Raw genomic sequence first — 24379 nt, 5'->3', positions numbered from 1 at the left:
TACCTTGGGTTTAGGTAGGTCCAATCGCCATCAGGAGTTTTTGGCATAGATCCAGCCTTGTCCCTGCCCAGCTCAACGGATCAGTGCTCTCAGTTCAGACCTATAGATGCCAGTCCTGGCCAAAGAGGGGTGAACAGGCCCCTTTCACTGCTAGGTCTTGAAGTGGGAATGTTGGCCAGGTCATGAGTATAGCTTGCTTTGTAGCTTTTAAGTTTTTAGACATTTTCCTTTGGATATATACCTGATAGTGAGATTTCTGGATTGTATAGTAGTTCTAGTTTTCTTAGCATTATTGAAATACTGAATTACAGTTTTTCACCCTATTTCAAGAAATGTAACAAATCTTCTCTAATTGTTTTGAAGTGAACCATCTCCTTAGCCAAACAAAAGTCTAAATTACATTTTTTGTCTGTCTGTCCCATAGAAGTAGAGTAGAATGGTGTTTACCAGAGGCTTGGGTGGTTATGGGGAGGACAGAAGGGGCAATGTTGGTCAAAAGACACATAATTACAGTTAGATAGGAAAAATATTTTTAAAATGTGTCCAGAATAGGCAAATATATAGAGGCAAAAAGTAGATACATGAATGATGACTGGGGCTGGATGGAGTTGGGAGGAGTGGAGAAATGGAAAATGTCTATTCATTTTTATTCAGCTTCTTTTCTGTATATTCTAACATTGATTGTGGTGTTGTGATGATCACACAGTTCTGTGAACATACTAAGAGCCACTGGATTGTACACCTTAAACAGGTGAATTCCATATGTGAACTAAATATCAATAAAGTTGTTTTTAAAATTAAAAATTAGAAAAATGAAATATGATATGTAACCTCTTTTGGACTCTTGTCCAGTCCTGAACGGTTAGGAGTGGCTCTGCTCATCTCAGCACTCACTCACTTTTCCTGCCCCAGCAACTTCAACCTGCCTGTTCCCTCATGCATCCAAGTTCATTCCCGCTCCAGGGACTCTCATTTGCTGACCTCTGCCTGTAAAGCTCTTTCCCTGGCACTTTTGGCTCAGGTCTCCACACCATTCAGGTCTCTGCTTAATGTCACCTTCGCAGAGTTCCTTACCAGTCATCCTACGTAAAATAGCACACCTGTCCTGTCCACTTTGATCTCTTTTTGCGTTCTCTACTTTCAGGGTCCATAGCACTTAAAATGTTCTGAACCTTAAGTTTTTTCTAAATATTTTCTTAAGAGATGGGGTTTTGCTCTGTCGCCAAGACTGGAGTGCAAGGGGCACAATCATACTTGAAGCCTTGAATGTTTAAAAAATCTGCTTCTTATTTACATTCTATCTCTGCATCACAATGTAAATGCCCTAAAGACCTGAATTTTGTACTTTTTTATCCTTTGGCCCCAACACTTAAAATAGAGTACCACAGAGCAATAAATACCAGATAGATAAGTGAACGAGCTACAGTGAGTGTGAATTAATGCAATATGACTTTTTAAAGAAAAAATAAGTTACAAATGGTTTGAATATGAAACGATTTAATACTTGGATATTTCAGTTTGTAATAGCTGAAATAAGTTAATGTTATATGAGAACTAAAATGTGTGTAAAATACTGAAAAGATTACTATTATATAATTATTTTTTAAAAATATTCAAATAAAAGTAAAAGCACAAGTATATAGAACAGCTCATACAGCACTTTTTAGAACTTTTTTAAAAAACAAGCTTAGGCCAGGCGCGGTGGCTCAATCCTGCAATCCCAGCACTTTGGGAGGCCGAGACGGGCGGATCACGAGATCAGGAGATCGAGACCATCCTGGCTAACACGGTGAAACCCCGTCTCTACTAAAAAAAATACAAAAAACTAGCCGGGTGTGGTGGCGGCACCTGTGGTCCCAGCTACTCGGGAGACTGAGGCAGGAGAATGGCGGGAACCCGGGGGGCGGAGCTTGCGGTGAGCCAAGATGGCACCACTCACTCCAGCCTGGGCCACAGAGTGAGACTCCGTCTCAAAAACAAAAAACAAAAAACAAAAACAAAAACAAAAAACAAGCAACTTCAAGAAAAAGAAACAGTTGATGAAGCTTTGTACTAATAAAACGAATTCTTTTTCTCTTCTTATTAAACTCATAACTGAGGTGTAACATAGTAAATCTATCACTTTTATCAGGTTATGTAACTAGTCGTAAGGTTATCCTCAGAGTTATTAATTGATCATTGTCAGATTTAATATGGAACAGTGACCTTGATGACTGAATAAAAAATCTCAGTAAATTTTAACATTATCTGAGCCTAGTAAATAGGCAACCATAAGCACATGGTACAATTATATTTAATATCTTAAAAACTTTTAAAAAGTGACAAAAAGGCTAACCCAACAATATTGTGAATAGCTTGAATGATAAAGAAAAATTATATTTTCTATGTATAGTAACAAAAAATGTACACCAAGAAATATTTTTATGTAAGTAAAGATATGACCTAGCTTCTAAGTAGCAGTCCTTTGACCTTAGACAAATCATTTAGCTTTTCTGAGTTTAGCATGAAGAACTTTGGTGAAATAATCAGTAAATACAATAAAAGTTACATATTGAAGTTCTGTGACTTCCTTAAAACCGGAAAAAGTTTAGAGTTGATTAACGTTGTTAGTGAAGATAGTAGAGTGAACATAAAAGAGGGATATTACACTCACTTAAATACTACTTTCATGAGGTTGAATTAGGAAAATACATCATCTTCTTACAAGTACATGGGCCTAAATGATATTTCACTCTTTATCAAGGCCATGATTTTCAAATACTGGCAAGAGAAGTTTTAGGAAGATTCATATTTCATGGAAGAAAGATGTTCATGTTCATAACTAGCTTAATTTAAAGTAGTTAGTTTTTAAGTGTAACAGCACAATTAATTAAATTGTAGTACAGTTACCACCCCCCCTCCCCCCCCATATTCCTGTCTCTGAATTCAACCAATCACGGATCACACAGAGTAGGGAAAAGTAATAAAAAATAATACAAATAAAAAACAATATAACAACTATTTATGTAGCATTTGCATTGTTTTAGAAATTTTAAGTAATCTAGAGCTAATTTAAGGGATGAGAGTACCTGTTGCAGGTTATATGAAAATACTGTGCCATTTTATGCAAGAGACTTGGGCATCTGTGGACTCCGTTATTTGTGGAGATCCTGGAAACAATACCCCACGGATACCAAGGGACAAGTGTACTTCAATTATATCTTATAGTTGTTGAAGTAACAGGATGACCAGTAATGACTGTGGCAGGCAGAATTATAAAAATTTTCCTTCAAGATTCCCATTTTCTTGTTATTCAATCAACACTAATCTAGATATTGCCAGAAAGGGACTTTGCAGGTAAATGAAGTGATTAATCAACAGTCAAAAATAGGGAGAGCCTCCTGGATTATCCAGATGGGCCCAGTCTAATCACCTGAGCCTTAACAATAGAGAAATTTCACAGGTGGAGTCAGAGAGATATGGCAGGAGAGAGAGGCGGAGAAGGGATAGGTGAGAAGGGGAGGACTCTACTGGCCCTAACTGACTTGAAGATGGAAGAACAGAGCTGTAAGTTAAGGAATACGGGCAGCTTCTAGGAGGTAGAAGTGACCCTTGACTGACAGCCAAAGGCAAATAGGAACTTCAGTCTTTAAAGTTGCATGGAACTGAATCCTACCAACCCCTCGAAAAAAGCCTAGAAGGAGAATCATCTCCAGAACCTCCAGAAAGAAACACAGCCCTGCAGAACACTTAATTTTGGTTTTGTGAAACCCAGCATAGAGAAACCAGTTGAACTTACCAAACTTTTGATGCATAAAACATGAGATAACAAATTTGTATTATAAGCCACTAAATTTGTGGTAATCTGTTTTGCGGCAATAGAATACAATAGCAGAAATCAGAACTGTCCACTCAGTCATCCTGTAGATTGCAATTATGTTTCAATGATATATTCTTAGAAGTGGAAAAATATGAAATGATTCTTGGTGCTGGAAGAACTTAACACCCTTTTCGTTTTTCTCTAAGGAGAAAAAGACTTTCCTTAGCATAATATATTAAGCTGCTTTATATACATACAAACCCACACATATACATTCAGGAGTACAATCTATATTATACTAAACATAGTAACGGTAACACATGTTTAAAAGAGAGAGAGAAAGAGAGAGAGAGCTATTGATTATACATCAGACAGTAAGCCTAAGCAGCACTTGTTTTTATTCTACGCTAATTAGCAGGTTTTCAAACAATGGGAAATTGTACCCATAATTTGCAGTTTGATACCTGTCTGCCAGGGCACAACTTTTTAAAGCAGCAGGTGCTTTTTAATGCCTCCAAACATCATTGTCTGACAAAAATGCTCCTGCACGGCATTAGAGGATGTGCTTTTTATGTAAACATTAGAGTTGTCAGAGACTGGGCATCGACTGGTAATTGCTCACTTCCCATCTGATATTTTCTGTCTTGTTAAGAGACTGAGATTTTAATTTCTGTAAGGCCAAATTGGTCTTGGTGCAAAACTGAATTATCCTACTAATCATAATGTTGCTGCAATGCCTTAATAATCAGTTTTGCCTTCTCTAACCTTGAACAACTGAATTCTCATTTCATTAACATTTTTTCCTTCTTATTACTAAAAATATTTATTCTGGTTGTAACGGTAATCTAATTTACCAATTTCAATGATTTGCATCAAAATTCTTTTTTCACGTATCTTATCCTGACTCGTAAATTTAAATCCCTTCTGAGGTCAGGTTTTGTGTGTTATCTTTTTATAGCCCCCAGTACACGTTCTTTCACCAAGTTACCATTGAATGTAAAATAGTTGTTTGATTATGTATCTCAGTAACTCCTGAAAATTTCCATGGATTTTTCCACTAATTAGTTGGGTGGAATCATATCCATGTTATATTTCTCTCTTCAAGTAACCTTGGACATCCATGAAATAGATGAGTTGTATTTTGTTGTATTAAGAAAGTTAATTCAGACAAATAAACATTCTAACATTAAGCATGTGGACTGAGAATTCCTGATTACTCCTACTCACTCGACCCATATGTGAAATGTGAAGAAACTCACAATTTCAGAATTCTAGTAATTGGTTTCACTGAAGTTCCTAAACTCTACTAAATGTTCCATTGTAAATTACATAGGAAACTACTACCTATTTCCATTTGAAGCACCCAGTCTCCCGGTACTTGTCCTGTGAATAGCTACTGTTACTGACTTTCAAAATCCACGGACCATGCTGCTATCATGAGTTGCTTACCTAAATTCCTTCAATTCATAGGCCTTAGAAAACAAACTGGTGATAACTTATTAGGAACTGTGAAGAAGACTTTACCAGGTTTCACCGAAATCTTTTTTCCTTCCCTGCCTGTGGCCTCTCTTCCCTTTTAACGTCACTTTCATCTGTAGTAGGTGTTGTAATTGGTATCCGCGTTACAGAACAATTGAAATCACAGGCTCCAAGTCAGGCACGAATTCTAATTCCAGCTCCACCCCTTACTAGCTGTATAATCTTGTACTCTTTGCTCAGTCATGCTAAGATTTCTATTTTGTGCTTTTGCTTAAAAAAATGCATTGTTTTTATATCACTTTGATTTCAAATACTATAAAACCTGTAAAGAAAAAAGTTAGAGAAAGGAGAAATCCAGTGGCTGTTCCTAAGCCTGCCATTGCAGGGGCTACAGACAACTCTCATCTGTTACTCTGGGCAGCTGGTTGGTGCTACTGTGGCAAAGGACAAGCTCCTATGGTGCAATTCCATGATGGAGTTCTGTGTCATTGAATTTCATTCTGTGCAGTCATGCAACAAAGGATAAATGTCAAAACCCGTATCACAATGGATATATTTTTAGCTTTTCTATTATATTTAGTTATCATATGTAATTTTTTATTGTGGCTGCTTTTGCTGGTAGTGATATGAGGGCTATCTTAGTTTATTCAGGATGCTATAGCCAAATACCTTAGACTGGGTAGTTTCTAAATAACAGAAAATTATTTACCACAGCTCTGCAGGTTGAGAAGTTCAAGATCAAGGCAGGAGCAGATTCAGTGTTCTGGAAAGGGTCCATATTCTGATCCATAGATGGCATTTTCTTGCGGTGGACTCACATGATGGAAGGGGTGAACAAATTTCCCGGGCATCTTTTATACAATCATTAATGTCATTTATGAGGGCCCCACCCTCAATCTAATTACCTGCCAAAGGCCTCACTTCTTAACACCATCACCTTGGAGGGTAGGGTTTTAACATAGTGATTTTGAAGAAGCACGCTCATTTAGATAAGAGCACGTAGCAGTCATTGATTAATTCACTTACTCAACCATGAAACCCTGAGCATGCATAGCCTGTTTCATTTCACTTCCTGACATGCTATACTAGGCATGTTTTGTCAAAGGTAAGTCAGCACTTAGGGGAGAAAACAGATTATCGAATCACCATTGTACAATATGTGAAAGCATTTTCTGTTGCAATATGTAAAAAAGGCACATAAAAGTATTCGAGACTCAAAGAGGGAAAAGTATTCCTCCGAAAGAATCAAGGGTTACAACCAAGGAATTCACAAAAGAAATGTCTCTTACATTAACCTTATCTCTGATACTGATACTTTTAGCATTCAGATATATCTGCTTTTTTAAAAAGAAGTATCCCAATATTTTATACTGAAAATATTTGATGATAGTCTCTTAGTGAAAACTCTAATATGAACTCTATAATAGATACTTTCACATTGAAATTCACAACCACTGGTCCTTGTAACAGGAAGATTATTAAAGTAGCATGTATTGATCAAATTTAAAATGCCAGGACAACTTTATACCTACACTATATGGATTTATCCCTAAATAGTAAACCTTGACCAAAAGTTAATCCATTTGTGATTAGCTTATTTGAAAAATAATTTCTAAAATTTCTATTGGAGTAATATTTTTATATCATCCATCTTATGGGTAATTTACTGAAATCTTACAAATTAATTGAGCTCTGCAGGCCCTTAGTCAAATATCCAAGTTGAAAAATCCACATTTAGGGTTTTTATTTATTTGTGCAGTATTCCTAAAGTCCATCATGTCTGTTGTTCAAATGTTCTTTGCTTCTGTCACATCTCATTCACACATAGTGTTGTGTTTTCCACCCTCATAACTGTCTACAGGCTGATTTTGTGTAAGCCCCACCTAAATCCTTCAAGCCAAACACTGACAAGAATTTATTATATTATTATAATGCTATTTCCTTGCTCTTCCTTTCCTAGCTAGGGTAATAACTATACTACAAGGGGGTTACTAATATTATCAAAAGCTGCTCATAATACAACCCTGGTAATTACTTTCATCAGCTAGCATGAAAGCATGTGGTTCACTCTTGATTCATTATTGTTTTAACTTGAATTCAACCTCATTTAATATGAAAACTTAAAAATTCAAAATAACCAGAATCAATTTCTGATGATCTCTTTAAGATACCAGAACAATTCAATATTAGAGCTTTTTATTTTTTTTTATTTTTTTTATTTTTTTTTTGAGTGCAGATTTACTCTTTTTGACCAGGCTGGAGTGCAACCTCTGTCTCCCGAGTTCAAGTGATTCTCCTGTCTCAGCCTCCCGGGTAGCTGGGATTACAGGTGCATACTGCCACACTCGGCTCATTTTGTATTTTTAGTAGAGACGAAGTTTCATCATGTTGGCCAGGTTGGTCTCGAATTCCTGACCTCAGGTTATCCACCTGCCTCAGCATCCCAAAGTGCTGGGATTATAGGCATGAGCCATTGTGCCTGGCCTTAGAGTAATTTTTTTTATAGTGAGTGTATTAGTCCATTTTCATATTGCTATAAAGAACTGCCTGAGACTGGGCAATTTATAAAGGAAAGAGGTTTAATTGACTCACAGTTCAGAATGGCTGGCAAGGCTTCAGGAAACTTACAATCATGGTGGAAGAGGAAGGGGAAGCAAGGCACCTTCTTCACAAAGCGACAGGAAGGAGGGAGAAGTGCTGAGTGAACGGGGAAGAGCCCCTTATATATAAAACCATCAGATCTTGTGAGAACTCACTATCATGAGAACAGCATGGGGAAAATGCCCTCATGATTCAATTACCTCTATCTGGTCTCTCCCTTGACATATGGGGATTATGGAGTTTATGATTCAAGATGAGATTTGGGTGGGGACACAAAGCCTAACCGTATCAGTGTGTAAGCCAAAAGAATTTGTGCATTTGAAAACTTGTTGGAAGAAGTGCCAAATAGCACTGACCAAATTCTCGTAAAAAAGTAAGAAGTTATTAAATCACTTGTTAATAATTAAACATAGGATCTATCTTCCAGTTCTGTTTATTTCTGCTTCAGTATCTTGTTCTCTGATAAATGGTGTTTCTCTTTCTCTAATAAATACAACTATTCACTGCTCACTTATCAGCTACCAGCTGCCACTCCACAGTAGGGCACCTCAGCAGTCCTCATTATATGAGGTGCCTATGCTGAGTTGATGGTACAAAGAAAGGACACTCAACAGTGGTGGGGCTACTATGATTATCTCCTGAGATAGGAAATTGAACAGAGAGAAAGCCAGTCTCTTAAATGAATGGAGTGTATTCCAGACATAAAAACTAAGGAATGAGTGGAGCTTGGCGGGGGAGGGTGGGGGGATTAGGTTAGGTATGCAGAGAACTACAGAGGCAGTAGACCTTGTGAGCCCAGAGAGTAGGAAATAGGAAGGATTTCTAGTAGGAGACACTGTGGAATATTAAGTATTCTATCCCACCAAAATACAGTTGACATTTCAAATTTTGTTATCATGTATTCCAGTTCTTTCCTTCTCAAATTTAGAATTTCAATGTATAAGTCATGTAAAGATCCACTTTTAAAATTATTATGAAATATGAACTAAATCTTGCCATACACTTTCTGAATATGCTTCATTACCTCAGGTAATATATAGGCAACTGTGAGTTCAAATACATAATAGGAGGGACAACTTATTACCTTCAAGTATATTTTTTGAAGATAATATGCGTTCAATTTTAAAAGTCTTCTAAGTTTATTCAGATAAGAAAATCCAATATTGTGAAAAGTGGCTTTAAATATTCTGTATTTAGGGAATAAATTTATTTTTGATAAAATGTTATGAGACACTCAAGTGTGCATATTACCAAATTTTAGCTGATTTTACAGCACTAATACATTGTCACAGACTGGTTTACTCTTTGTAGAGTCTTCATCAGAATGAAAGCTTTTCTTTCTCTTTCTGGAATTAAGTTTGAAATTGTGTAAATGTGTCATTTTTTTCTTTGCCTTAACGTATCTGCATATTTACTCATAAAATTGTACTAGCAGGCATACTGTCATAGATCATACACCTCATCTATAATTAAATATGCAAGTGTCAAGATCAATCATTACATTTCCATCATCACATGAGAGTCAAGTATGCATGAATAACTGAATAGATAACAGGTAGAATAATGATATTATCTTTTATACAATTTTTTAAATTAATTAATTTTGCGCATTTCTTCTATTTCTGTGAAGATTCCAAAAGTATATAATTCTTATGTAAATTGTGCTTTATTCATTTTTGTATTTTCCTATTTTGAAAAGAAATTTTAAAAATCATTATGCATTACTTGTGATTCAGTTTGTAACTGTATTTGCTCTACTTTCATTCAGTCTTCTAAGTGGGAGTTTTAACTTTCAATAACTGAAAGTTTAAAAGTACTTAAAGTGGCACTATGACTTTTTGGAAACGTGCTATTTCCAAAAACTTAAATGAGCTCTAGAATTTTTGGAAGCTGTAAATAATACAAGTTAGATAACTATGTGGATAGGAGTGTATCATTTATAATTTGGCACTTATAATATGTAATTTTAGATTGTTTTAACCTTCAAAACAACATTTGCTCTCACTGATTCACAGTAAGAGTATTTGTAGAATTACAGAAAACAATAACAAATTCATTAATTGGCCTTTTATTTTGAGACAAAAATAAAATAATCTAAAACATTGCAATAAATAAAAACATAATCATCAAAAGATCAAGAATATAGATGTTAGAAAACTCCTAGCAATGAGATATTCCAATAAAATTTTGACTGTGCAGGAGGAGTAGAAAATAATGAATAGAATAAATTACAGATGAATGTGCTTTCAGATGTGAGTATGAACAAGAAGGAGCTATATTTTCTCCTGAACTCCCGAAGGCTTAAAACTCAGCAATGTAAGGAATGTTGGATAGCAGAAGAGCCATGACTGAGGATTGGGAATCAGAATTATTTAAATGTCTAATTATAAGAAGAATGATTTTCCATGCCCTGACAGTTTTATGGCATCTTTCTGCCAGACAAGAGATCAGAAGTTTCCAGAAAGGATTAATTTAATGACAATGGCAAAATTATCATGTTATTCACGTTGGGCATAAACTGTACTCCAGTCTCTGCATAATTTCCTTAAATACAAAACCCACAAGTTAATACAACTCTTCTCTCTGACAATTAACATTCATAAGAAGACTAGTGAAAATTAAAATTATTATGTAAGAAATTAATTTCAAAATGCAGTAAAAGAGAAGGAAGATAAAGGCAATGAAATTTCTTAGAAAGTGAGTTAAATAGAGAGAAAATACAAAGAGTGAAGTTAGGAGTTTCTTTATCTGACAAACAGAAATGCCAGAAATTCCATTGGCTATCCCAATTTCAGGCCTTCGTACTTTCATTGAACCATACCACTGGCCTTCCTGGATCTCCAGCTTCCAGATGGCATATTGTGGAATTCCTCCATAATCATGTAAGCTGATTCCTGATAATAAATTTCTCTCTCTCACTCTCTTTCCTTGTTTCTTCATATGTACAGACCTAGCATACACACACACACGTAAATGTGTGTGTGTATACGTGTGTGTGTGTATATATGTGTGTGTATATATACACACAGATCCAGACTATATATATGCATATATATTCTATATATTTATATAAATATCTATATATTTAGGTATATATATTTAGCATATATATCTATGTGTATATATAGATATATATAGCATGATCTAAAACATTGCAATAAATAAAAACATAATAATCATGAGATCAAGAAAAGAGGTGTTAGAAAACTACTAGAAATGAGGCCTTCCAATAAAATTTTGATTGTGCAGGGATCAAAATAGCAAATAGATAAACATGCTAGATATGATATATATATATATATATAACTAGATAAATATATATATATAACTAGATAAATATATATTTGAGATATATATATCTCTCTAGCTATACATGTGTTTGTTTTAATGTTTAAAATAGTTTTAATTAATGATAACAATTCCATGAAAAAAGAGGATAAAGAATGGGATGACAAAAAGTATTTGGTCTTAATAAGGCAATGCAAGATAGATTCATTATCAAAGACCATTTAATTTTTAAAGATCAACAAACCAAAACCATAAAGTGGAATAGAGAAAAATAGCTTTTTATAAGTATGATTTAATTAAAGCTGTTTACAGTTATTCTCTCCCACAGTAGTGAAGCACGAATTTAAAAAAACATAAGAGATGAGAGACACAGGCACACGCAATACAAAGAGTTAGTGTAGCTGGCATGCAACGTCTGTGCAACTTGAAGTTTCACTGCAACAGGAATGAGACCAGACGTGGGTTGCCTTTGGTTTTCCTATTAGGAACAAAGGGGAAGAAAAAAAGACTGCAAAGGAAACAAACACAAATTCCTGTAATTGCCCATTGCCCAGGGTGACAGCACTATAGAAAACAGTTCTAGGTTAATTCTCGGAGATGACCAGAGATTGTTCAGTGTTTACACAAAAGTGCATAGTACTTTTGTGTTTTTTTACAAAATAAAATAAACATCATTTGCCATCATAAACCTTTTTGGTTTTTTTGGAGAAGAATAATTTTTGCAGCAGGACACAAAAATTAAAAAATGTATAAGATGAAAAAGATATAGTAAGATAAGATTAATATGTTATTGAAGATATTGATGGCTGTTATATATGGATGTTAAGATAATAATTCAGATTATTTTTCAAGCTAATCCTGAGGGAAAAAATCTGTTTACAATTTAAATATTAGTGTTATGCAAAAAGTATTATTAACAAATCCACTATCACGAATATCAATTTCCTATGTGGTCTTCTATATAGAGAGACAATAAAATAGTAAGTACATGCAAAAAAAAAAATACATGTGCAAAAACATGTCCAAAGTCCTTTAGAATCTGGACTTCATATCACATATTTGTTTTCCTTCCCCAACCCATCTTCTGATACTATTTTGTGTTTTATCACCCTAACAACACTGAACACTATTCCTTAAAACTCTGCATAAAGCCAGTGAGAAATTATTTTATTGTACATTCAAGATATATAATATATACATTCTAGATATATATATGCTAGGAATATATGCTATATATATATTTATGCTAGGGATGTGTGTGTGTGTGTGTGTGTGTGTATGGAGAGAGAATGAGAAAGTGAATTATGCACTGTAAAACAATGTTTCAATCAAGGACAGACTGCATATATGATGGTGGTCCGATAAGATTATATGAAACTAAAAAATTCCTACTGTTAAGGACATTGTAGCCATTATAATATCATGGCTCAATGTATTAGTCACATGTTGGTGGTGAGGCTGGCGTAAACAAACCTACTGTGCTGCCAGTCATATAAAAGCATAGCATGTACAGTTATGTACAGTGCATCATACTTGATAATAAAAGACTATGCTATTGGTTTATGTATTTACTGTACTGTATTTTTATCTTTACTTTAGAGTACATAGCTACTTCAAAAAAGCCTAAGGCACTTTCTTCAAAACGCATTCCAGAAGGCGTTATTATCATAGGAGATGATAGCTACATATGTGTTATTGTCTCTGAAGATCTTCTAGTGGGACAAGATGTGGAGGTGGAAGACGGTAATATTGATGATCCTGACCCTGTGTGGGCCTAGACTACTGTGTGTGTTTTTAGCAAAAAAGTAAAATGTATGTATATATTTTTAAAATAGTAAAGAACTCATAGAATAAGAATGTAAAGAAAGAAGATATTTTTTGTACAGCTGTACAATGTTTTTGTGTCTGAACTGTTGTTACAAAAGAGTCACAAATTTAAAAAATTAAAAAATGTATTAGATCAAAAAGACATAGTAAGATAAGGTTAATATATTATTAAAGAAAAAGTATTAATAAATTTAGTCTAGCCTGAATGTACAGCGTTTTTAAAGTCTACAGTAGTTATATAGTAATGTCTTAGGCCTTCACATTCACTCATTGCTCACTGGCACATCCAGAGAAACTTCCAGTACTGCAAGCTCCATTCATGGTAAGGGTCCTAAATAGGTGCACCATTTAAAAATCTTTATACCGCATTTTTACTGTATATTTTCTATGTTTAGACACACAGATACTTAGCATTGTTACATTTGCCTACAGTATTCACTACAGTGATGTGCTGTACAAGATTGCAGCGTAGAAGCAATAGGCTATCCCCTGTAGACTAGGAATGTAGGCTATACTACCTAGGTTTGTGTTTGCAAAACAGTGAAATTGCTTTATGACCCATTTCTCAGAGTGTATGCCCATCATTAAGTGATACAGACTGTATCTACTCCATTAAGAACAAAATGCGCCCCTTACATAGTGAAAGCTGTCTAATATAACTTACCTGTGACCACGTAGCTGGTCTATCACCATGGGGAATATCAGTATACCGGGGACTCAGGGTTGGTTTTTGCTGCTTCTGGCAAATTGCGAACACAAGGACAGCCTTGGTGAGTGGAAGTCCATTTGACTGGGTCCATGCATAACAAAGATCCTTGCCATCATGATCACTTTGTGAGTCCAATAGGCAATGACAAAAGTGTCTAGTGAAAGAGTTTGACTGCTATGCACAAAATGGATCATTCTATCAATTTCATTTAAGAAATTCCACTTGGGTGAGGTTATTCTTTTGTGAATATTCACACGAGACAAAAATATCTTTATTTTTTCCCCTTTCAGAAAGGTTATCCTCATACTTCTTCATAAATTTTCTTACCACCAATTTCCCAATTATGTTTCTTCCAAGTCCCTGGCCATCCACCCAAATTATTGGCCATAGCTTATGAATCAGTGTCTAATTGCATGTCTGGCCATTTCTATTTCCAGGCAAAGTGAACAACCAGGTGCAATGTTTGAGGTTCTGATTATTGAGAGGATTTTTATTGACCACTGTCCTTCAGAAATATCCCAGAAAGGGCTTTTGTGCTGCAGCTGTCTACTTTGTGGTGCCTGCATGTCATGCGGAATCATCTGTTCAGCAAGCCCCAGTCTTCTCTGCTTCTGTTGACTAATTGATTTCCCCTGAAGTCTTCAGAAGAAACCAGCCCTGCAACATTTTGATTTTATTCTGATAAGACTGACTTTGGATTTCTAACCTCTACGAATATAAGAATACATTGTGTGTGAACTCCTGAGAAACTCCCCAAGAGGCCGTGGGTACAGGCTAAGAGGGAGGGCAATATAGGAGGAATGAAGACCATGGGCATTTGGACCACATGATGTAACTTACTTGTACTTTCAGGGCCTGCTTGAGCCCAGGTCATGTATGTACCATTTTGTTTGATGATGGCGTGCTTCTGTGCATGTTTAGCTAAGTAGGTTGTCAGATAATACACAGTTCATGATGGGTAGTAACTTGATGACCCATGGTTAAGTACTCAGGCTCTATTAAGGCCAAAGAGGAGACCAAAAGCAGCTTCTCAAAAGTATAGTAATCTGAAGAAGACAGCGGGGTATTAATCCAGAATCCTAGGAGTCTTCACTTCTACTCACATGTTGAAGCTACCAAAGGCCCCAAGTAGCACCTCAATATGCCACTGATGCTTCAAGTACTGTTGGATCTGCTGGGGCACATAGCCCAAACAGCAGAGCAGTTTGCACAGGAGTCTGGACCTGTGGCAGAGCCTTTTCATGTTCTGTCCCCAACTCAAACCCAGTAGCTTTTTGGGTCACTTGGTAAATGGGCCAGAGAAGCATAGCTAAATAGGAATTATGTTACTTCCAAAATCCAAAGAGGCCTTCCAGGCATTGTTCCTCTTTTTTGGTTGTAGCAAGGGCCAGATGCAATAACTTATCTTTCACCTTAGAAGAGATATCACAACATGCCCCACATCACTGGGCCCATAGAAATTTAATTAGGTAGACTACTCCTAAATTTTACTCACATATATTTCTTAGTTTTTGGTATACAATTGTCCTAGAGTAGTCGCTACTTTTTATTCACTGTACCCAATCAGCATAATGTCATCAGTTTAATATACCAATGTGAGTTCTTGTGGAAGGAAAGGCAATAAAAATCCTTGCAAACTAAGTGACAACATAAGGCTGGAGAATTGATACAGCCCTGAGGTGGAACAGTGAAGGTATGTTGCTACCCTTGCCAGCTGAAAGCAAGCTGCCTCTGGTGGGCATTACTGACAGTGGTAGAGAAAAAGGAATTCGCCAGATTAATAGCTGTATACCAGCCACCATGGGATTTGCCCAAGAAATGAAACTACATCTGGTACAGTGACTGCAATTGTAGCCACCTTCTGCATACACTCACAACAATCCACCGTCATTTCCAAAGATCTCTCTGTCTTCTGTGGAGGCTAAATAAGCAAACTGAATGGGGATACAGTGGGAATCACCACTCCTGCATCCTCCAAACTTCTCACGGTAGCACTAATCTCTGTAATCCCTCCAGAATGTATTACTGCTTTCAATTTACTATTTCCCTAGCGAGAGGCAGTTCTAGTGGCTTTCACTTCATTTTCACCATAACACCCTCACTCCACCAGTCAGGGAACCAATGTGAGAATTTTGCGAACTGCTGTATATATCTATTCTGATTATGCATTATAGAACTGGAGAAACAACCATCAGATGGTTTCAGGAACCCACTGGACACCTGTGCGATTGACCTGAGCTAAGACTTCATTGATAACGTGACATTCATAAGCCCCTGTCTTGACTAATGGGCCACAAATGGCTCCTAGAATCTCCTAAAATCAATGTCAATTTAGAGTCAATATCCAGTAGTCCTTCAAAGGCTTGGTTCTTTCTTTTCCCCAGTGCATAGCTACCCTGATAAAAAGCCATAGGTCTTTTGGGAAAGGCTAGGAGAAAGATTAACAGTAAAAATTTTTGATAGTATACTCTGGTTCTTTCTTAAGGTGACCCAACTTCCCCTCTTTTAAGGAGTTCTACTGTGGTGGCAACTGCCAGTGCTAGTGCTGTGGCCACAAACTGAAGAATGCTAACAAATTCTAGAAACTGCAATAGGGAAGCCACAGATTTCCCCCTGAAGTCTTCAGAAGAAACCAGCCCTGCAATGCTTTGATTTTATTCCCATAAGACTGAGTTTTTATTTCTGACCTCTAGAAATAAAACAGAATACATTTTTGGGTGAAGCCACCTATTTTATAGCAATCCATTTTTGTGGCAATAGAATAATAATATAGAGCTTAAGGAAACTTTTACAAGTGGTGGAAATTATCTATACCATGATTGTGGTGGCAGAAATATGACTGTATAAGTATATCAAACTTCATTGAACTATTGACTTTTATATGTAAACCATATAAAGTAATTTTAAACATAATGTTTTAAGTTCATTCCATTCCTATTCTTTCACCTAACTTTACTGCTCACACCCTAAATTTCCCATCTTTATTTCCTCTTACTAATATTTTCGCATTCTCCCAAATACAAATGAATCCACAAAGCTTGCCAAGACGACCACAGCTTCTCTGATGCTTTAGTAGAACTCAAATTATACCTCTCACATACTTCCTACCTTTTCTGACTGCAGTATAGAGACTTGTAATATTTCATCTTCCCTGGTAGACTGCGGGCTTCTTCAGACCTACCATCAAGAAGTTTTGCATTCTGAAAACAATCCAGCATAGATCTTTCCAAATAATCTATATTCCATAAAACTGTGCTTCTAAAACAATACATTAATTCATTGATGTCTTTTTTTAATTAGCAAACATGCCTGAGTCACTACTATATGCCTGGTCCTGTACTGGATACTAGGTATTAACCTGTCTTTTCCGGTTATCACAAAGTTCTTCTTTTTGTTCCTCTCTCCTCTACCGGTAGAGATTCAGCACATTTATTGTGCTAAGAGTTCCTACTTGTCCATAAGACAGAGCAAGATAAACACAGTACCGACATCTCCTAAGGTGATTAAATAGCACTCAAACAGCCTTGTGTATCTGGGCTCCATCTGCTCTCTCAGGTAGAGAGATCCATACAGTTGGATGACCTGCGATGTCAGTGTGTTACTGCCTACAGGCTTGATTCTGGCTTTGTTAAACAGCGTGATGAGCCAGCTATTCCATTTCTTCCTCTCAACTGTAAAGGCTCTACTTTATGCTGCCAATTATGTAATAGATTCTGCAGTAGTGGCGACTGCTGATATGTATTTCACCATGTATAGCCAGGCTTTGTGTCATGCAATCATGTTAGATAACAATCTAGCAGTTTTGCAAAAGATAGGCAAGTAATCTGGTCTGGATGAAACGACTTTATATTTTATGTTAAATTGTAAACTATGGGCTAGGTAAGTTTCTAGGGGAAACAAGATGCTCTCAGTGTACACTAATAGGATTGCATTTGGATGCTGTTATGTACAATTTTCACCTCACAGAATTCCTATGAACCAATTTTATCTTTACATAGTTTTGAACTAAACCATTGTGTTCACTGGTCTCATGAAAGTTTGATATCTGATTTATCTACTATTTCTCTTATGTTTACAGAAGTGGTACTAAAAAATGGAAAGCAGTGTTTCACGTTTTCATTCTCTTACCCTAAAATGTCACCTATATGAAGCTGTAAATGGTACTAATTTCCTTCTCGCAGATTAAGCGAGATGTAGCTTTTTAAAAAACAAACAAACAAACAAACATTTCATCAATCCCTGAAGGATTTTAGCTGCGTGCCTTTGACAAAGATTGGCTTTTATCTTTTTAGTTTTCTATCAATGTTTCCAAAGTTTCTTAATTCTGGAAAAATACTAGTCATTCACATGGTGATGCTGTTTTATTAAAATTATGTTTCAAATTAACATCTGTCTTATCACTTTAGACTTTTACCCACAACATTTTCTTAAGATAGTTTTCAAAAATAATACCAATTTAAGAGATTTTGCAATGAATACCTGTGTACTATTAACTTTACTAAGCTTGTTATTTTGTTTCTGTTTTCTCATACCTATCAATTCCTTTGCATATCTGTGGATCCACCTGATTTTGAACACATTTCAAGTACATTGTAGACACTAATGTATTTTTTCTAATTACTTTAGAACACACAGCATTACTAGATTTCAATATTTAGATACAACATTTACATACAAGGAAACGCACGAATTTTACGTGTACATTTGCACCTCTCTCCGTCCCTCTTTCCACCAACTCTGATGTTTTTCTACCTTTTTTTTCTTTATTTTAGAGATAGGGTCTTGCTCTGTTGCCCAGGCTGGAGTGCAGTGGTGTGATCATAGCTCACTGCAGCTGCAAACTCCTGGGCTTAAGCAATCCTCCCACTTCAGCCTCCTGAGGCTGCAATTACATGTACCTGCCACCATACCCAGCTAATTTTAAAATATGGTTTTGGAGATGGGGGTCTCACCATGTTGCCCAGGCTAGTCTTTAACCCTGGTCCTTCAATAATCCTCCTGCCTCAGCCTCCCAAATTCTGGGATTATAGGCATGAGCCACCATGCCTGGCCAATGTAAATGGATGCTTAGAAAACCTATTTTCACTCAGCCCATTTGGAGTAGTTGAACATTTTGCTCATTATCATAACATATTTTTTACTCTATATTTAGTTACTACTTATCTATATTTTGGGGCCAAGAAATTAAGTGAAATTTGATACAAAAACTGCAAAAATAAAAGAATGATCAAGAATGGTGGAACAAAGACCTTTGAAAACTGCTTTTTCATAAAAACAATAATAACCGTATCAAAAAATGTCTAAATTAATGTTTTTAGAACACTGAGAATTGCTATATGTTTGAAACCATCTGAAAGTTATGTATTTAAAGAAACAAAGACAGCTGAATTTCAGTAAAAAAAGTGAGTGTTATATATTTTAACTTTCACTAATCCCATTCTGCTCTCCCCAGCTCGTCAGTGGCTTTGAAAACCAATACCCTCACAACTATGGTAGCTGTGAAACCAACATTATAGTAACTACTGGAGGATGAATAAAAGATTTGAAGCTCCACAGTTCCCTGCCAAGGAATTGTCACTATTTGACCTGACTGGTAGATTGCTGAAAAGTTCTGTTATTTGAGCTGACTCTAGGAGCTCACTCTGTGGAAACAGTCCTATCCTCATGGAATTTGGGGCAGACAACCAGGGCCAATTGTTAACATTGATGCTGCCTGAGATGGCATTACCAGTTGATGCTAATATACTCCAACATGCACATGGAGTTCCTAGGCAAACACTGGGAGATATATTGACTAATGGCATTTCATAAAATCTCTGTTTAATTATTAGCCAAATAACAAAATTAACCAAGCAGAGATTCTGGTGGCCTCAAATGACATAGGATACGGGCTTCACAGAAATAATGCAGAAAAGTCACTAAAGAAATAAACAGAATTGACAACCAAGAAGCAGCAAAGCCCAACATATCTTGGGTGGCAGCGGTGTTTGATTTTCCAAGTTGACACATTATTTAAAAAATTAAAAATCAAAATTTTGTGTTTTGCTGTGTTTGTAAGTTAAGATGCTAATTGTAATTCCTATAGCAGACATTAATAATATGATGCTAAAATATTTAATTAAAAAAAGAACTAAAATTGTATACTAGAAAATATCTTTTCAACACAAAAGAGGCAATAATAACAAAAGAGGAGCAAAATACATAAGACATATACAGTAAATAGCAAATAGCAGACTTAAATCTTACCTTACCAGTAACTCAGTAATTGCATTCTGTAAATGGCCTGACCACTCCAATTCATTTTTTTTTTTCTTTTATGAAACAGAGTCTTGCTATTGCTGCCCAGGCATGGTCTCAGCTCACTGTAACCTCCACCTTCCAGGTTCAAGAGATTCTCTTGCCTCAGCCTCCCAAGTAGCTGGGATTACAGGCATGTGCCACCTTACCCAGCTAATTTTTGTATGTTTAGTAGAGATGGGGTTTCACCATGTTGGCTAGGCTGGTCTCGAATGCCAGACCTCAGGTGATCCACCTGCCTCGGCCTCCCAAAGTGCTGGAATTATAGGCCTGAGCCACTGTACTTGGCCTCCAATTCTAAGGTATAGATGACCAAGTCAACTTAAAAAGCAGTCCAATATATTACTATTATTACAAAAGATAGAGTTGAAATTCAATGACACAATCAATTGAATGAAAGAGACGTAAAAAGATGTACTATGTAAACAGTACTCAAAATAGAGCTGGAGTGGCTATACCATAACCATGCAAAGTTGACTTAAAAATGTCTTCTAGACACAAAAAGGATATTTTGAAGTAAAAAAGGGTCAATACATCCTGAAGGTGTAAATATTATAAACACATATGTACAAAATAATGCTCCTCGAAAATGTGAAATAAAAGTGATCCAGTTGAATGTAGAAATAGATAATTCAATAATTGTTGGACAGAAGTCTGTTATATAGATAGAGAAAAGTCTCTTCCAGCTTCTGTTGATCTCTAAGGGCCTTTAATTTAAAATGCTCATTTTACCAAGGATTCATGTTTTAAGGTGAAGTTTTCTGGGCTCCTTCAAAGTGCAAGTTTACACCTTGAAAAAAATGACAAAACATCATTGAAAAAATTAACAAAGGCCGAAATAAGAAGCAAAACAGTCCCCATTCATGGGTTAGGTAACTTAATATTTTAAAGAAAGCAATATTCCTCATATTAGTATAGAAATTCAGTGTATTCCCTTTCAAAATCCTGTGACCAGTTGTTGCATAAACTAGCAACCTGATCCTAAAAAATAATACAAAAATACAAGGGAATCTGATTAATTACAACAATCTTGAAAAAGAAAAATGTTGAAGAACTTACACTTCCCGATTTTAACAAAAATGCTATCATGACTTTAAAATCAAGCAAAAATAAAACAAGTGTTTTTTAGAACCTAAATTTCTTGCTCTTTTTTATTCCTAATCCCTCACATTTCCTACACTAATACAAATAGTATATAACTATAAGTTTTTCCAGACATACATGAATGCACATTTTTAGAATTGCATATGAATATTTAGAAAAAATGTTTAGTTTACCTAAAGTGTGACTGAAAAAAGATCTGCCCACTTATCTCACACTCTTTCTTCTATGTTGACTAACCACAATCACTAAATATTCCCAATTACATTTAATATCAGACCCTAGAAGACAGATAAATGTGATTCAATGCCATAAAACTCTTTAAAATATTACCCTGAATACTTAAAGGTAATAATGTCTTACAATCACATGCAATTTTAGCATTTGCAAATAGCATTATGTCAGTTGACATAAAATTTATTTATTAATAAAATGATGACATGTTAACATATATTAAGCCAACACCTAATCATTATCTGTCTTATAGACAGTAATCTTCTTGGCTTTTTTCAAGAATAAACTTTGTTGTCCGTATAATTATTTGAAGTTTATAAGCAAGGAACTGCAAAGACTGGCATTTCTGTATTAATTAAGTCTAACATTAATGAAGACTGACAGACAATTAGAATTCTGGAGCTCCCAGAGCTATTGATATTGTCTAGCCAATGCTCTCATTTTCAGTGACTAAGGTCACTCAGACTCTTTCAGTCCAATATTCTGTTCTTTGCATAATGAACACACACACACACACACACACACACACTCTTAATGATTCACAAGGCAAGAATCATGCATAAATGAAGTAGTCTTTTTCACAAAGGTTTCACTGATATCCCTCACTCTCTCTCTCTCGCAACTTCAGTTTTATATGATTTACTCTTCTCTTTTTTTGACAGCGATTTTAAATTTTAAGTTCAATTAATGCTGAAAAGCATTATATATTATTTAAGAAAGATGAGTGTTGAATGTATTCTGCAGATATTAGGCCTTTGAAATTCTACTTAATGGTTAATTCTAGGCAATTTTTTTTTGGATACAACTGTATTTCCTAACCTTTCCCACCATATACAGTCAACAATATATTGTTTTTGTTTTGTTGCCATTAATTATTATTTGATAATTCATGCTGAATCAAGCTTTTATATCTTATAAGGTTTTAAACCTTTCAATGAAATTAGACATTGTGACTAACATACTAACTTGGGAGCATTTCCCATGTTCCAGTAAAATTAATCATTGCTTCTAGGAGTGACCATGAAGATTTTACAAGTCACTAAAACTAATGTGCTAATGGCAAAGAATCTCTCTGTCAGCCACTACTGTAAACTTGCATTTGTCATCTTTTGAACCATGAATACAAACATAATAATAAAACAATATTACTAAGAAACTAATATGTTTTGTCAGTGTTTCTCACATCAGTGTTAGTTTAGCAGATTCTGTGTAATTTTTACCTGGGAGTAGCTAAATTAGGAATATGTATATGTCTTTTGAAGTTAAAGATAAAAGGTTATCATTTCTTCTAAAAGTACAAATGAGAGGTTCATTTATAAGATACCAGTTGATATGGTTTGGCTGTGTTCTCAACCTCATCTTGAATTGTAGTTCCCACAGTCCCCACATGTTGTAGTAAGGACCTGGTGGGAAGTAATTGAACTATGGGGGTGGGTTTTTTCCGTGCTATTCATGTGATAGTTAATAAGTCTCACGAGAGCTGATGGTTTTACAAAGGGCAGTTTTCCTGCACGCACTCTTGCCTGCTACCATGTAAGTAAGACATGCTTTTGCCCTGCTTTGCCTTCTACCACGATTGTGAGCCCTCCCTAGCCATGTGGAACTGTGAGTCAATAACACCTCTTTCCTTTATAAACAATCCAGTCTTGGGTATGTCTTTATCAGCAGCGCAAGAACAGACTAATACAGCAGTAGAGCTGAGAATGACATAGGGCCTCAAGGCATTTTGTTGGGGAAAAAAAAACAGATAGACAAACATACTCAATAACTGGTACATTATTTTTTCTCACGTTCTTTTTAAACTCTCTCACCTGCTAAGTAACATACTTTCTTTTTTTTTTCTGAACTAACTATGAATATTTAATTTTTATTCAGTCATATAATACAATCTGACCCTAGAGTAGAAGGGTAGGGGAGTTGGATAGAAGACCTAAGATATACGGGTTCTCCAGAGAAACAGAATCATATGGAGACAGAGAGAAAGAGAGAAAGAGAGATTGATTATACAGATTGACTGACATGATTATGGAGGGTGAGAAGTCTCAATATTCTCCAGTCAACAAGCTGGAGACTGGGGAGAATCATTGTATAGTTTCAGGCTGAGTCTGAAAGCTGACAATTAGGAAAGCTGGTAGTGTAAGTGCCAGTCTGAAAGCTGGCAGGATTGTGACCCAAGAAGACCCAATGTTTCAGTTCAACTGCAAAGACTAGAAAAGACCAATGTCCTGGCTTAGATAGTTAGCCGGGAGGTCTTTCTTCCTTAGCCTTTTTGTTCTATGCAGGTCTACAGATGATTGGAGCAGTTCCGTCCACATTAGGGAGGATAATATCCTTTACTCAGTCTAACAGTTCAAACATGAATCTCATTCAGAAACTCTCACAGACACACCCCAAATACTGTTTAGCCAAATGTCCAGGCATCCCATGGCCTAGTCAAGTTGACACATAAAATTAATTGTTACATACAGGAAATAGGAGTTAATAATTAAAACCTTCAACCACAACATTTTTTATGTGAAATAGGCAAACACATTTTGTTTTTACTCAGTGAAAGGCCATCTTTATGCATCTATGGCTACATATATCACAAAGACCTCACACCACACTACTGTAGGGGTTACATATATACATATGACTGTATTATCTATTAATTTGTGAATCTCTTAAAAGCAGAGCTGGCATTATTCCTGAGTATCCAGCACAGAGTCTTGATTCATGTTGCACATTCAATAAATGTTTCTTGAGTGTATTTGTGGATGAACAATATCATCTGCAATTTAATTTAATAATTCTCATTAAATATTATTTTAGAGGTGTTGCAGCCCTTTTACATGGTTTATCTCACTTGAGAATTATGATCTTTAAGGAAACCAAAATATTTCACTCCGAAATGTACTTTTTCTGACATATTTCAAGATGACTGTTCAGAAAGGATGGAAATGTAAGAGTAGCTGAAAAGCTGTCTTTTGTGGGGGAGATTTTCCTCGGTAGAGAAAAATGTGCATTGATGCAGCCAGGCTTTCTCTGAGGCTGTCTCTTGTCCT

At 35.7% G+C, this 24379-nt stretch overlaps 1 non-coding gene across 1 annotated transcript; it reads right to left on the bottom strand.

Moving 5' to 3' along the window:
• Nucleotides 1–18764: 18764 nt before the first annotated feature.
• LOC119626057 (small nucleolar RNA Z40) lies at nt 18765–18837 on the bottom strand. The gene has a single exon (XR_005242250.1). It is a non-coding gene; the product is annotated as a small nucleolar RNA Z40 (small nucleolar RNA).
• Between the last annotated feature and the right edge of the window lie 5542 nt (nt 18838–24379).

Source organism: Chlorocebus sabaeus, chromosome 22 (genome assembly GCF_047675955.1).
Source record: "Chlorocebus sabaeus isolate Y175 chromosome 22, mChlSab1.0.hap1, whole genome shotgun sequence".
NCBI lineage: Eukaryota > Metazoa > Chordata > Mammalia > Primates > Cercopithecidae > Chlorocebus > Chlorocebus sabaeus.
Note: the sequence above shows the minus strand (reverse complement) of the source record. Positions and strands in the feature narration are given on the sequence as shown.